The sequence below is a fragment of the Chiloscyllium plagiosum genome, unplaced genomic scaffold (assembly GCF_037043375.1).
Source record: "Chiloscyllium plagiosum isolate Xiang-an unplaced genomic scaffold, Cpla_swu_hap1 HiC_scaffold_4, whole genome shotgun sequence".
Taxonomy (NCBI): domain Eukaryota; kingdom Metazoa; phylum Chordata; class Chondrichthyes; order Orectolobiformes; family Hemiscylliidae; genus Chiloscyllium; species Chiloscyllium plagiosum.
Genome location: NW_028270142.1, coordinates 71,657,075 through 71,671,374, shown reverse-complemented (window position 1 = coordinate 71,671,374; position 14,300 = coordinate 71,657,075). Strand labels below are relative to the sequence as shown.

The 14,300-nt window shown below is 45.1% G+C and overlaps 1 protein-coding gene and 1 pseudogene across 3 annotated transcripts in view; both read left to right on the top strand.

Annotated features, from left to right (window-relative positions):
• zfpm2a (zinc finger protein, FOG family member 2a) overlaps nt 1-14,300 on the top strand; it is a 950,399-nt gene that overhangs the window by 238,055 nt on the left and 698,044 nt on the right. The window lies entirely within an intron of this gene.
• Nucleotides 9,497-10,678, top strand: LOC148150164 (28S ribosomal RNA; annotated as a pseudogene).

Here is a 14,300-nt window from a genome sequence, read left to right as displayed (position 1 = left end):
CCTCTTCCTCTGAGAAACTAAATTGGCGCAATTCTCAACATGAAATTCAGAAACAGTACGTGGTGGCTGTAGTTCACCAAAGCTCTGGTTAGGCCCCATTTGGAGTACTGTGTCCAGTTTTGGTCCCCACACCTCAGGAAGGACATACTGGCACTGGAGCGTGTCAAGCGGAGATTCACACGGATGATCCCTGGAATGGTAGGTCTAACATACGAGGAACGGCTGAGGATCTGGGATTGTATTCATTGATTAGAAGATTAAGGGGAGATCTAATAGAAACTTACAAGATAATACATGGCTTGGAAAGGGTGGACGCTAGGAAATTGTTTCCGTTAGGCGAGGAGACTAGGACCCGTGGACACAGCCTTAGAATTAGAGGGGGTAAATTCAGAACAGAAATGCGGAGACATTTCTTCAGCCAGAGAGTGGTGGGCCTGTGGAATTCATTGCCGCAGAGTGCAGTAGAGGCCAGGACGCTAAATGTCTTCAAGACGGAGATTGATAAATTCTTGATGTCACAAGAAATGAAGGGCTACAGGGAGAATGCGGGTAAGTGGAGTTGAAATGCCCATCAGCCATGATTGAATGGCGGAGTGGACTCGATGGGCTGAATGGTCTTACTTCCACTCCTATGTCTTATGGTCTTAAATTCTTGGCGCAATAATCATCCAATTGTGTGTGCAGCACAATATCCCTTCATTATCCATGGTCACCTTCCTCCTTAACCCTTTGTAAACAGGGGACGCACGCATTTCCTGCACAAGACACAACCTGTTGTTCTTAACTGGCATTCATAATGCTAACTCACTTTGTGCTTACTTAGAGGCTGCAAGCCTCTGTGGTTTGTGTTGTCTTTTAGTGCAGAGGGACAGACAGGTAGCATGTCAGGATGAGGAGAACTGAACATGCAAAGCAAGAGAACACAGAAAAGGAAGGAGTCAGTATGGAGGAAGTGGATGAAAGAGCATTTCTTTCTGATGGAGAAGCAGCAGAGTTCGTGAAATATGAGCACAGAGTGCAAGAAGGATTAACAGTGTGGGAAAATGAGATAGAGTGGATATGATGTATGCATTAGTGGAGGTTGTAGTCCATAAGCCTTGGTGAGAGGCAAGAACAAATAAGCCAGCTTCTCCACTAACACCTCCGATCCTTCAAGTGAAAATCTAGTCTGCCTTTCTGAGCTTTGTCCTTGGAGATGATGTGCAGAACAACAATGCAATCACCATTTCCTGGCTTGCAACATTTGAAATAGTATTTAGATATGGCATCAGTGGTGTGAATGTTGGGAGATCTGGGCAATGGTGAGCACTTCTGCTTCTCCAGCTGCGTGATCCCATGGGATATGTGCCAAAGAGCCTAGTGCATAAATAGTAAGGTGCAGGGTAGAAGATTGTGTGAGAAAAGTTACTCTGAGCCTTTGCAGACCAGGTGCTGTGAATTTCATTTAAGAAAATACTTTAACAAAAAATGAGAAAATGCCTCCCATTGTGTTTGCCAGATTGACATTTCTGTCAACTAGCATGCTGTCAGTAAAAGATCAGAATTGAAAATGTGGATAAGTTTTCAGATGAGCTAATAAAGTAACATAATGTCTATAAAGGTTGTGTACATTTCAATTTATTGAAAAAGTGGTTAAGTATGATCTTTTCCCATTGCTTTCATGAATTCAGTCTAGACCATTGAGATAACCGTTCTGATGTCTCTTTATTTAGATATTTTATAGGCTTTTGGCTACAAACCAAGAATCATGGAGATATAGAAAGGAAACAGACTCTTCAGTCCAATTCATCAGTACTGACCAGATATCCTAACCTAATGTGGTCCTATTTGCCAGCACTTGGTCCATATCCCATTAAACCTTTACTATTCATATACCCATACAGATGCCTTTTAAATGCTGTAATTGTACCAGCTTTCACACTTTCTCTGACAGCTCATTCCATACACACATTACCCTCTGCATGAAAACATTGCCCCTTTTTATATCTTTCTTATCTCACCCTGAAGCTATGCCCTTTAGTTCTGGACTCCCCCACCACAGGGATCTTGTCTGTTTATCCTATCCATTCCCCTCATGATTTTGTAAACCTCTATAAGGTCACCCCTCAGCCTCCGCCACTCCAAGGAAAACAACCCCAGCCTATTCAGCCTCTCCAAATTGGTCAAATCCTCCAATCTTGGCAAAATACTTGTAAATCTTTTCTGAACCCTTCCAAGTTTCACGATATCCTTTCAATAGGAAGGAGACCAGAATTGCATGCAATATTCCAAAATTGGCCTAACCAATGTCCTGTACAGCCGCAACATGACCTCCTAACTCCTATACTCAATGCTCTGACCAATAAAAGAAAGCATACCAAATGCCGCCTTCACTATCCTATCTACCTGCGACTCTACTTTCAAGGAACTATGAACCTGCACTTCAAGTTTTCTTTGTTCAGCAAAGTGTATAAGTGTTCCTGCTCTGATTTGTTTTTCCAAAATGCTGCACCTCACATTTATCTAAATTAAACTCCATCTGCCACTCCTCAGCCCATTGGCCCATCTGATCAAGATCCTGTTGTAATCTGAGGAGACCTTCTTCGCTGTCCCCTATTTCTCCAATTTTGGTGTCATCTGCAAACTTACTAACTATACCTTCTATGTTCACTTTCAAATCATTTATATAAATGAGGAAAAGCAGTGGACTCCGCAATGATCCTTGTGGCAGACCACTGGTCACAGGCCTCCAGTCTGAAAAGCAACCCTCCACCACTACCCTCTGTCTTCTACCTTCGAGACTGTTCAGTATCCAAATGGCTAGTTCTCCCTGTATTCCACGAGATTTAACCTTGCTAACCAGTCTCCAATGGGGAACCTTGCTGAATGCCTTACTGAAGTCCATATAAATTATATTTACTGCTCTGCCCTCATCAATCCTCTTTGTTATTTATTCAAAAAGCTCAATAGGTTTGTGAGACATAACCTCCCATGCACAAAGCCATGTTGACTATCCCTAGTCAGTCCTTGCCTTTCTAAATACATGTGAATCCTGTCCCTCAGGATTCCTTTTAACAACTTGCCCACCACCGATGTCAGGCTCATCAGTCTATAGTTTCCTGGCTTTTCCTTACCATCTTTCTTACATAGTGGCACCATGTTAGCCAACCACCAGTCTTCTTGAATATTTCATACGTGTTTCATAATACAGATACTTTGAAAAGATTATTGTTTACTCTGTTATTTTTTAATGGACTTTTTGAAAGCTTGCAGCTGCTATAATAGGGCTTGCTCCTTCTGTTCATAAAATGGACAATGGGTAAAGGGTCGTGAGGAGGTGAGTGTGAATGTATAAAGGGATTTATTGGGAAGGGATTTAAATTGCTTAAATAATTCAACTATATATTGATCTGTTGCTGATTCTGTTGGAAACACCAGGCTAAGATTTTAGGAAATGAAGGTGGGCCTCTTAACCCACTCACTTTGAACTTGATTTACCTCCACTACTTTGGCAATTCAGGACCTAGACCTCCAGAGGATCCTGACTATTGGCAGTCTAAGGCATCTTGATCTTGGCATTAGTTCCACCTCCCAATTCTTTCCTCTTACACAGTACTGGTGTCTGCCACTTTGAAGAACATGCTGGCAGTACCATCAGCAGAGGCTTGCTGAGAGTATATTGCAGGTTTCACAATAAATGTCTGCATTTATGCTTCTGGCAGTTTGGATTCCCATCAAACCCTCAATTCCAGGAATTTTCCACTTATAGGGCCACAAAATCTAGTTCACTGAATGAAAATGTAAGTTAGTGGAAGGGAAAAAGGGACAAGATTTTTGTAATTTCTTTTGTTTCAACTTTCGAGGACCATTATACCTTTCTACAACAGCTGCCATATTTACAATTTTGATCCTTATGATTGATATTCAGCTTTTTGAGACCAGACCATACTTTCATCTCTTTCTGGACTTAATCCTTGCTTTCAGAAGTTAACATATGCTATCTGATCTACAGTATTGGGACACTTACTTGAATCATCTCAAAAATACTGTGACAAATATTCCACCACCTCCCTCAGCTCCAAAACAAATTTGCCATTTCAACATAATGTGAAGTGGAAGTAAAAGCTAAACACTGCAAATACAGTTTTCTGAGATCTGTAAGGGAGGCTGAAATTTTTAAATCATCAAAAGACCTACCATGAGATTCCATGAAACTGATTGTATAATTTTTGGGCTTTAATTCAATATTTCCAGACTAATGGGTCCTATTAATTTGCTTATATTCTCCTTGTTTGATAAGGATTGTGTATTAAATCGTTAAACATTTCATTGGTATTACAATGTGTCTGCGAGATACATGTTCCTTTCGTACTGAAGATCACAAACAAACAAAAATGCCATTCAGAACCGCTATTCTTTGAGTAGAATACCCCAGAATAAATCTGTTTTGCTTTTTCCACAGATCCACTGCGGGCTTTAAAGCATTGCACTAGAGAATGGAAACCTGAGGTTTATGAGAACTGTAAAGGATTTAGCTCACTTGGAATTTCCTAGAATGGAGTAGCTGTGCAGTATTGAAGATATGGTCAGCTGCACCAACAAGGTTTTAGGGCTTGATAGCAATTGAAAAGAATCATGAGATCTGTCAGGTCTATAACATGGGGCCAGGTGTCTAGCAATATTAGTCTTTTCTAGTGTTAAGAAATAATGGTGGGGAGGCATTTACCTATGACGGTGGTAAATGTTTATACCATGTTGGGAGGATGCAGGGAAAGTGGAGGTAGTGACTCTGGTGCAGCCACATTTGGAGTATTGCATACAGTTCTGGTCACTGCATTATAGGAAGGATAGCTTTGGAAAAGATTCAGAGGAGATTTACTAGGATGTTGCCTGGTGTGGAGGAAAGGTCTTATGAGGAAAGACTGAGGGACTTGAGGCTGTTTTCGTTAGAGAGAAGAAGGTTGAGAGTCAATTTAATTCAGACATATAAGATAATCAGAGGATTAAATAGGTTGGACAGTGAAAGCCTTTTTCCTCAGATGGTGATGGCTAGCATGAGGGGACATGGCTTTAAATTGAGGGGTGATAAATATAGGTCAGATGCCCGAGGTAGTTTTATTTACTCAGAGTAGTAGGGGTGTGGAACGGCCTACCTGTTGCAGTAGACTCACCAACTTTAAGGTATTTAAATGGTCATTGGATAAACATATGGACGAGAATGGAATAGTGTAGGTTAGATGGGCTTCAGATTGGTTCCACAGGTTGGCACAACATCGAGGGCCGAAGGGCCTGCACTATGCTGTAATGTTCTATGTTCTATTATCTTTGATACTGATAGCATTGGATGGAGACTACTAGGGTCTAAATGCAGTTAAGGAGAAGTTTAAGATCATGCAATAATCGGCACCAGGCACAGGTCTGAAAGTGCTGACAAAAAGTGGGTCATGAATTTCTTTTGAAATCTGACTTCCTGTCTATAGTTCTCCTATTTTTTTGCCTTGAGCAACTGAAAACCCCTGGTTTTTCATGTGCAATTTCCACCAACAAATGTGTCATGGACAGAATTTCAAAGTCTACTATTGCCATCCTTGCAGCCAGGGAAGCATGTAAATATTTCCAGGTCGTATTCATGCTGCTCACTGTTGCCCCAATTAAGGCCTTTATTTGGCTAAATAATGTTCCTGTCCAGTCTCAGTTTTAAGTTTGGTGAGAGGAGTTCAAGGGGAGGGCTGAGTTCTGCTAGCAAGTCACTTTGCTCAGGTCTCCGGTGAGAAGAGCAGGTGCTTTCTTCAGGGCCAGCTTTCCAGTATTTCTAGATCGATTACGTCTTCCACCAAGGTCTACCGGAAGGGAGGCAACAACATAACAAAACTTTCATTATTTTAGGATGTCCCAACTTTTTCATACACTTCAGTTCTTTTGAAGTGTAGTCACTGGCATAATGTAAATGAGGTTGTTGCTTGGCTAGGAAAATTAAATCTGAATGTTTGCTTTGGTGACCACACAGTTAAAAATTTAGGCTGAAGTGAGGTTTCAGCAGGTTAAGGGAGTAGACTTTTTGTCCTTTAATATGGACATAAAGTTTTCTATAAAATATAAGTAATCATCTCTCTCAAGCTCTATACTTTATAAATGTGAAGCATTACAATAAACTAATCAGTAAATAATCCTTTGCTCTTTGAATACCTTAATACCTTGTTCCAGCAAAAGGAACAGATTTTACGATTTGGATTTACTTGCAATCATATTTCAGAATGCTTCAAATAGTAGCCTTACTGATTTCCTGGAGAGAAAAGTTTGCTTGGGGTGACATTTGGTCTCTCATTAGAGCAACACTACGTACAAATCAAGACAATGGGCATGCCACTCAGCTCCTCGAGCCTGCTGCATCATTCAACAAGATCATGGCTGATATGATTGCAACCTTAAATCCATATTCCTGCTAACCACTGATACCTTTCACCTCTGTGCTTAGCAAGAATCTATCTACCTCTGCCTTAAAAATATTCACAGACTCTACTTACGTCACTTTTTCAGGAGTTCCAAAGACTATAACCCTCTGTGAGAGAGTGCAGAGATCAGGCAACTTTTTCTAAGTGGACGACTCTAATTTTTAAATAGTAAACCTTAGTTCTGAATTCTCCCATAATAGCATTCATCCTCTTCACAAATTCTGACAAAATCTTTCAGGATTTTATATGTTTCAATCAGGTCATGTCTTGGTCTTCGAACTTACAGTGGATAAGATTTAGCCTATCCAACCTCTCCTGATATGACCAGCCTATTGCAAGTACTGCTCTAGTAAATTTTTATTGAACTGCCTCCAACACTTTCATATCTTTTCTTAAATAAGGTGACTAGTACTATGTAGAATACTCCAATGGTCTCATCAGTGCCCTGTATAAAGGGTACTGTTGTATTGAATTCTTCTTGTGATAAATGATAACATTCTCTTAGCATTCTTAATTACTTGCTGTAAATCTATACTAGGAGAAAGTGAGGGCTGCAGATGCTGGAGATCAGAGCTGGAAATGTGTTGCTGGAAAAGCGCAGCAGGTCAGGCAGCATCCAAGGAACAGGAGAATCGACGTTTCGGGCATAAGCCCTTCTTCAGGAATGAGGAAAGATAAAAGGTAGGGAGGAGGGACTTGGGGGAGGGGCTTTGGAAATGCGATAGGTGGAGGGAGGTCAAGGTGAGGGTGATAGGCCGGAGTGGGGTTGGGGCGCTCCCCTCCCCCCACAGTCAAATCCCTCAAACTCAGCACTGCCTTACTAACCTGCAATCATCTTCCTGACCTCTCCGCCCCCACCCCACCTATCCTCCCTCCCTCCACCTATCGCATTTCCAACGCCCCTCCCCCAAGTCCCTCCTCCCTACCTTTTATCTTAGCCTGCTGGACACACTTTCCTCATTCCTGAAGAAGGGCTTATGCCCGAAACGTCGATTCTCCTGTTCCTTGGATGCTGCCTGACCTGCTGCGCTTTTTCAGCAACACATTTTCAGTAAATCTATACTAACCTTATTCATGCAGGAGAATATCCAGAGCTTGTCGCATCTTAGAGCATTGCAATTTCTTACTATTTAGATAATATGCTTTTTATTCTTCTTCAATATAGACAATTTTCCATTTTCCTAAAATTGTACCCATTCTCTAAATCTATCACGACATTTTCATAACCTGTTTGCTGCCTTTTCACATCTTACTTTTACTACCTGTCTTTGTGTTCTCATCAACTTGGCAAATACACTTTCATCCCTTTATCTAGGTATATTTAGAGAGCTATAATCTGTTGAGGTAACAACATAGATTCCACTCATTACACCTTACCAAATGGAAAATGACACATTTATGCCTATTTTCTCTATCCCGTTAGCTAGCCAATTTTCTCTGTATTCCATATGCAACCCACTATACCATGAACTTTAATTTTCTGTCATAACCTCTTGATGTGGCATCTCATCATTTGCCTTCTGGAAATCTAAATAAAGTATCTCTACCATTCACCTTCATTGACAACACATTACCTCCTGAAAGAACTCCAAAAGAATAGTCAAACATGATTTTTATTTCATAAAACTTTGTTCATTCACCTAATTACCTTTGAACTTATCCAAGTGTCCTGTTATATCTTAGTTATAGAGTCAGAGATGTACAGCATGGAAGCAGGCCCTTCAGTCCAACTCGTCCATGCTGACCAGATATCCTAATCTAATCTAGTCAGATTTGCCAGCACTTGACCCATATCCCTCTAAACCCATCCAATTCATATATCCTTTTAAATGTTGTATCATTGTGAAGAAGGGCTTATGCCCAAAACGTCGATTCCCCTGCTCCTTGGATGCTGCCTGACCTGCTGCGCTTTTCCAGCAACACATTTTTCAGCTCTGATCTCCAGCATCTGCAGTCCTCACTTTCTCCTAACTGTACCAGCCTCCAACACTTCCTCTGGCAGTACATTCCATACACGCACCACTCTCTGCGTGAAAAAGATGTCCCTTAGGTCTCTTTTATATCTTTCCTATCACACCTTAAACCTATGCCCTGTTGTTCTGGACTCTCCCAACACATGTAAAAGAACTTGTCTATTTATCCTATCTATGCCCCTCACGATTTTATAAACCTCTATAAGGTCACCCCTCAACCTTTGATGTTCCAGGGAAAACAGCCTCAGCCTATTTATCCTCTCCCTGTAGCTCAAAACTTTCAAATACGGCAACATCCGTGTAAATCTTTTCTGAACCCATTCAAGTTTCACAACATCCTTCCGATAGAAGGGAGACCAGAGTTGCACACAATTTTCCAAAAGTGGCCGAACCAATGTCCTATACAGCCATAATGTGACCTCAACTCCTATACTCAATGCTCTGTCCAATAAAGGAAAGCATACCAAACACATTCACGATCCTATCTACCTGTGACTCCACTTTCAAGGAACTATGAACCTGCACTCCAAGGTCTCCTTGTCCAGCAACACTCCCTAGGACCTTACCATTAAGTGTTTAAGTTCTGCTCTCGCTTGCCTTTCCAAAATGCAGCACTTCACATTTAACTAAACTAAACTCCATCTGACACTCCTCAGCTGATTGACCCATCTGATCAAGATCCTGTTGTTATCTGAAGAAACCTTCCTTGCTGTCCACTACACCTCCAATTTTGGTGTCATCTGCAAACTTACTAACTATACCTCCTATATTCAAATCCAAATCATTTATATAAATAATGGAAAGCAGTGGACCCAACACCGATCCTTGTAACACACCACTGATCACAAGTCTCCAGTCTGAAAGGCAACCCTACATCACCAGCCTCTGTTTTCTACCTTCCAACCAGTTCTGTATCCAGATGGTTAGTTCTCCCTGTATTCCATGAGATCTAACCTTGCTAACCAGTCTCCCATGGGGAACCTTGTCAAACGCCTTCCTGAAGTCTATATGGCTCTCTTATTATCTAATTTGTGACACGCATGAATGGATGAACCACATTCCCACTGTCCCTACTTACTATCTAGCAAAACTACAGCCAGAATTGGAAAGAAGACCCTGCTGAGTTTGACTCTAGTCTAGCATCGTGAAGAGACATGAGAGGTGTAGAATAAATGTGAGGCTTCGGCCACTGGAGAAATAACACTACTCTTGTTTTTCACTGATCTAAACTCTCAGCCTCACCAGGTAAGAGTGGTGCTGGAAAAGCACAGCAGGTCAGGCAGCATCCGAGGAGCAGGAAAATTGACGTTCGGGCAAACGTCGTTCTGATGAAGGGCTTTTGTTTGAAACATCAATTTTCCTGCTCCTTGGATGCTGCCTGATCTGCTGTGCTTTTCCAGCAACACTCTGATCTAAACTCTGGTTTCCAGCAGTCCTCACTTTTGCCTTGGTGAGGCTGAGAGGCGAGCCCTGAGGGGCCTTCGCTTCTGGTTGGAAGCGCCAAGGCGGGCCGGGTGTGACCTGCTCTGGGGACAGTAGGCAAGCTCAGGGAGGACAAAAACCTCCTGTGGAGCAGAAGGGCAGAAGCACGCTTGATCTTGATTTTCATTACAAGTACAGACCATGAAGGCGGGGCCTCACGATTTTTCTGATCTTTTGGGTTTTAAGCAGGAGGTGTCAGAAAAGTTACCACAGGGATAACTGGCTTGTGGCAGCTAAGCGTTCATAGCGATGTCGCTTTGTGATCCTTCGATGTCAGCTCTTCCTATCATTGTGAAGTACAATTCACCAAGCATTGGATTGTTCACTCACTAATAGGGAATGTGAGCTGGGTTTAGACTGTCGTGAGACAGGGTTAGTTTTACCCTACTGATGTTGTGTTGTTGCAATAGCAATCCTGCTCAGTATGAGAGGAACCACAGATTCAGACATTTGGTGTCTGTGCTTGCCTGAGGAGCCAATGGTGCGAAGCTACCTTCTGTGGGATTATGATTGAATGTCTCTAAGTCAAAATCCCACCTAAAAGTAATGATACTGTAGTGCCATGGATCACTGGTTGGCCTGAGATAATCGACTCCAGTCGATGCATAGTGCCATTTGATTCTGGACTGCAGCATGGCCGTATGGGCACTGCCACTCTCCTTTAATCACACATCCTGTTCATTCGTAGATAACCTGATTTTAAAAAAAGACATGAGAAAAGCAATAGGGGATGGCCTAATAGTATTATAACTGGACTGTTAATCCAGAGCTCCAGGTAATACTCTTGAGGATGGCACAGTGACTCAATGGTTAGCACTGCTGCCTCACAGCGCCAGGCACCAAGGTTCAATTCAACTGTCTGTGTGGAGTTTGCACATTCTCCCCGTGTCTGCGTGGATTTCCTCCGGGTGCTCCGGTTCCTCGCACAATCCAAAGATGTACGTACCAGGTGAATTGCCCATTTTAAATTGCCCATAGAGTTAGATGCATTAGTCAGGGATAAATACAGGGCAGGGGAATGGGTTTGGGTGGGTTACTCTCTGGAAGATCGGTGTGGACTTGTTGGACCAAAGTGCCTGTTTCCATACTGTAGGGAATCTAATATAGTTGAAACTTTATTGCTGGAACAGCACAGCAGGTCAGGCAGCATCCAGGGAACAGGAGATTCGACGTTTCGGGCACAGGCCCTTCTTCAGGAATGAGCAGAGAGTGTTCAGCAGGAGAAGATAAAAGGTAGGGAGGAGGGACTTGGAGGAGGGGAGTTGGAAATGTGATAGGTAGAAAGAGGTCAAGGTGAGGGTGATAGGTCGGAGTAGGGTGGAGGCGGAGAGGTCAAGAAGAAGACTGCAGGTCAGGAAGGCGGTGCCGGGCTGGAGGGATCCGGCTGAGACAAGGTGGGGGGAGGGGGGATGAAGAAACTGGTGAAGTCCAAGTTCATCCCCTGCGGTTGGAGGGTTCCCAGTCGGAAGATAAGACGCTCCTCCTCCGACCGTCGGGTTGTTGTGGTTTGGCGGTGGATGAGTCCAATGACCTGCATATCCTCGGTGGAGTGGGAGGGGGAGTTGAAATGCTGTGCCACAGGTTGGTTGGGTTGGTTCGTCCGGGTGGCCCAGAGGTGCTCTCTGAATCGCTCCGCAAGTAGGCGGCCTGTCTCCCCAATATAGAGGAGGCCACACCGGCTGCAGCGGATGCAGTAGATGATGTGGGTGGAGGTGCAGGTGAATCTGTGGCGGATATGGAAGTTTCCCTTGGGGCCTTGGAGAGAAATGAGGGGGGAGGTGTGGGCGCAAGTGTTGCACCTCCTGCGGTTGCAAGGGAAGGTGCCGGGAGTGGTGGTTGGGTCGGTGGGGGGTGTGGATCTGACAAGGGAGTCGCGGAGGGAGTGGTCTCTACGGAAAGCTGATAGGGGAGGGGAGGGAAATATATCCTTGGTGCTGGGGTCTGTTTGGAGGTGGCGGAAGTGACGGCGGATGATGCGCTGTACATGGAGATTGGTGGGGTGGTAGGTGAGGACCACCTACCAAAGGACTCAAAGCACTCCGCTTCTTCCTTTCCCGCCGTACCACCCAGTACCCTTCCACCGACACCCTCCTTCAACTGACCGAACTGGTCCTCACCCTGAACAACTTTTCTTTCCAATCTTCCCACTTTCTCCAAACAAAAGGAGTAGCCATGGGCACCCGCATGGGCCCCAGCTATGCCTGCCTCTTCGTAGGTTATGTGGAACAATCCATCTTCCGCAACTACACTGGCCCCACCCCCCATCTTTTTCTTCGCTACATTGATGACTGTATCGGCGCTACCTCGTGCTCCCACGAGGAGGTTGAACAGTTCATCCACTACACGAACACCTTCCACCCCGACCTCAAATTCACCTGGACAGTCTCGGACTCCTCCCTCCCCTTCCTAGACCTTTCTGTTTCTATCTCAGGCGACCGAATCAACACGGACATCTACTACAAACCTACCGACTCCCACAGCTACCTGGACTACACCTCCTCCCATCCTGCCCCCTGTAAAAACGCCATCCCATTCTCCCAATTCCTTCGTCTCCGCCGCATCTGCTCCCAGGAGGACCAGTTCAAAATACGTACAACACAGATGGCCTCCTTCTTCAAGGACCGCAATTTCCCCCCCGACGTGGTCGACGGTGCCCTCCACCGCATCTCCTCCACTTCCCGCTCCTCCGCCCTTGAGCCCCGCCCCTCCAACCGCCACCAGGACAGAACCCCACTGGTCCTCACCTACCACCCCACCAATCTCCATGTACAGCGCATCATCCGCCACCTCCAAACAGACCCCAGCACCAAGGATATATTTCCCTCCCCTCCCCTATCAGCTTTCCGTAGAGACCACTCCCTCCGCGACTCCCTTGTCAGATCCACACCCCCCACCGACCCAACCACCACTCCCGGCACCTTCCCTTGCAACCGCAGGAGGTGCAACACTTGCGCCCACACCTCCCCCCTCATTTCTCTCCAAGGCCCCAAGGGAAACTTCCATATCCGCCACAGATTCACCTGCACCTCCACCCACATCATCTACTGCATCCGCTGCAGCCGGTGTGGCCTCCTCTATATTGGGGAGACAGGCCGCCTACTTGCGGAGCGATTCAGAGAGCACCTCTGGGCCACCCGGACGAACCAACCCAACCAACCTGTGGCACAGCATTTCAACTCCCCCTCCCACTCCACCGAGGATATGCAGGTCATTGGACTCATCCACCGCCAAACCACAACAACCCGACGGTCGGAGGAAGAGCGTCTTATCTTCCGACTGGGAACCCTCCAACCGCAGGGGATGAACTTGGACTTCACCAGTTTCTTCATCCCCCCTCCCCCCACCTTGTCTCAGCCGGATCCCTCCAGCCCGGCACCGCCTTCCTGACCTGCAGTCTTCTTCTTGACCTCTCCGCCTCCACCCTACTCCGACCTATCACCCTCACCTTGACCTCTTTCTACCTATCACATTTCCAACTCCCCTCCTCCAAGTCCCTCCTCCCTACCTTTTATCTTCTCCTGCTGAACACTCTCTGCTCATTCCTGAAGAAGGGCCTGTGCCCGAAACGTCGAATCTCCTGTTCCCTGGATGCTGCCTGACCTGCTGTGCTGTTCCAGCAATAAAGTTTCAACTTTGATCTCCAGCATCTGCAGACCTCACTTTCTCCTCGAAGGAATCTAATATAGATCATGTCCACCGCTCTGTCCTCATCAATCCTCTTTGTTACTTCTTCAAAAATCACAAATCAAGTTTGTGAGACATGATTTCCCATGCATAAAGCCATGCTGACTATCCCTAATCAGTCCTTACCTTTCTAAGTACACGTCCCTCAGGATTCCCTCCAACAACTTGCCCCCCACCAATGTCAGGCTCACTATCTATAGTTCCCTGACTTGTCTAGATTAGATTACTTAGTGTATAAACAGGCCCTCTCGCCCAACAAGTCCACGCCGAAGCACAACTCACCCAGACCCATTCCCCTACATTTACCCCTTCACCTAACACTATGAGCAATTTAGCATGGTCAATTCACCTGACCTGCACATTTTTTTGGACTGTGGGAGGAAACTGGAGCACCCGTAGGAAACCCACACAGACACGGAGAGGATGTGCAAACTCCGCACAGTCAGTCGCCTGTGGGGAATTGAACCCGGGTCTCTGGTGCTACAAGGCAGCAGTGCTAACCACTGTGCCACCGTGCCGCCCTTTTGTCCTTACCACCTTTCTTAAATAGTGGTATCACATTAGCCAACCTCGTCTTTGGACACCTAATCTGTGATTACCAGTGATACGAATATCTCAGCAAGGGGCCCAGCAATTAATTCCCTAGTTTCCCACAGCGTTCTAGGGTACACCTGATCAGGTCCTGGGGATTTATCCACTTTTATGCGATTCAAGACATCCAGCACCTCTT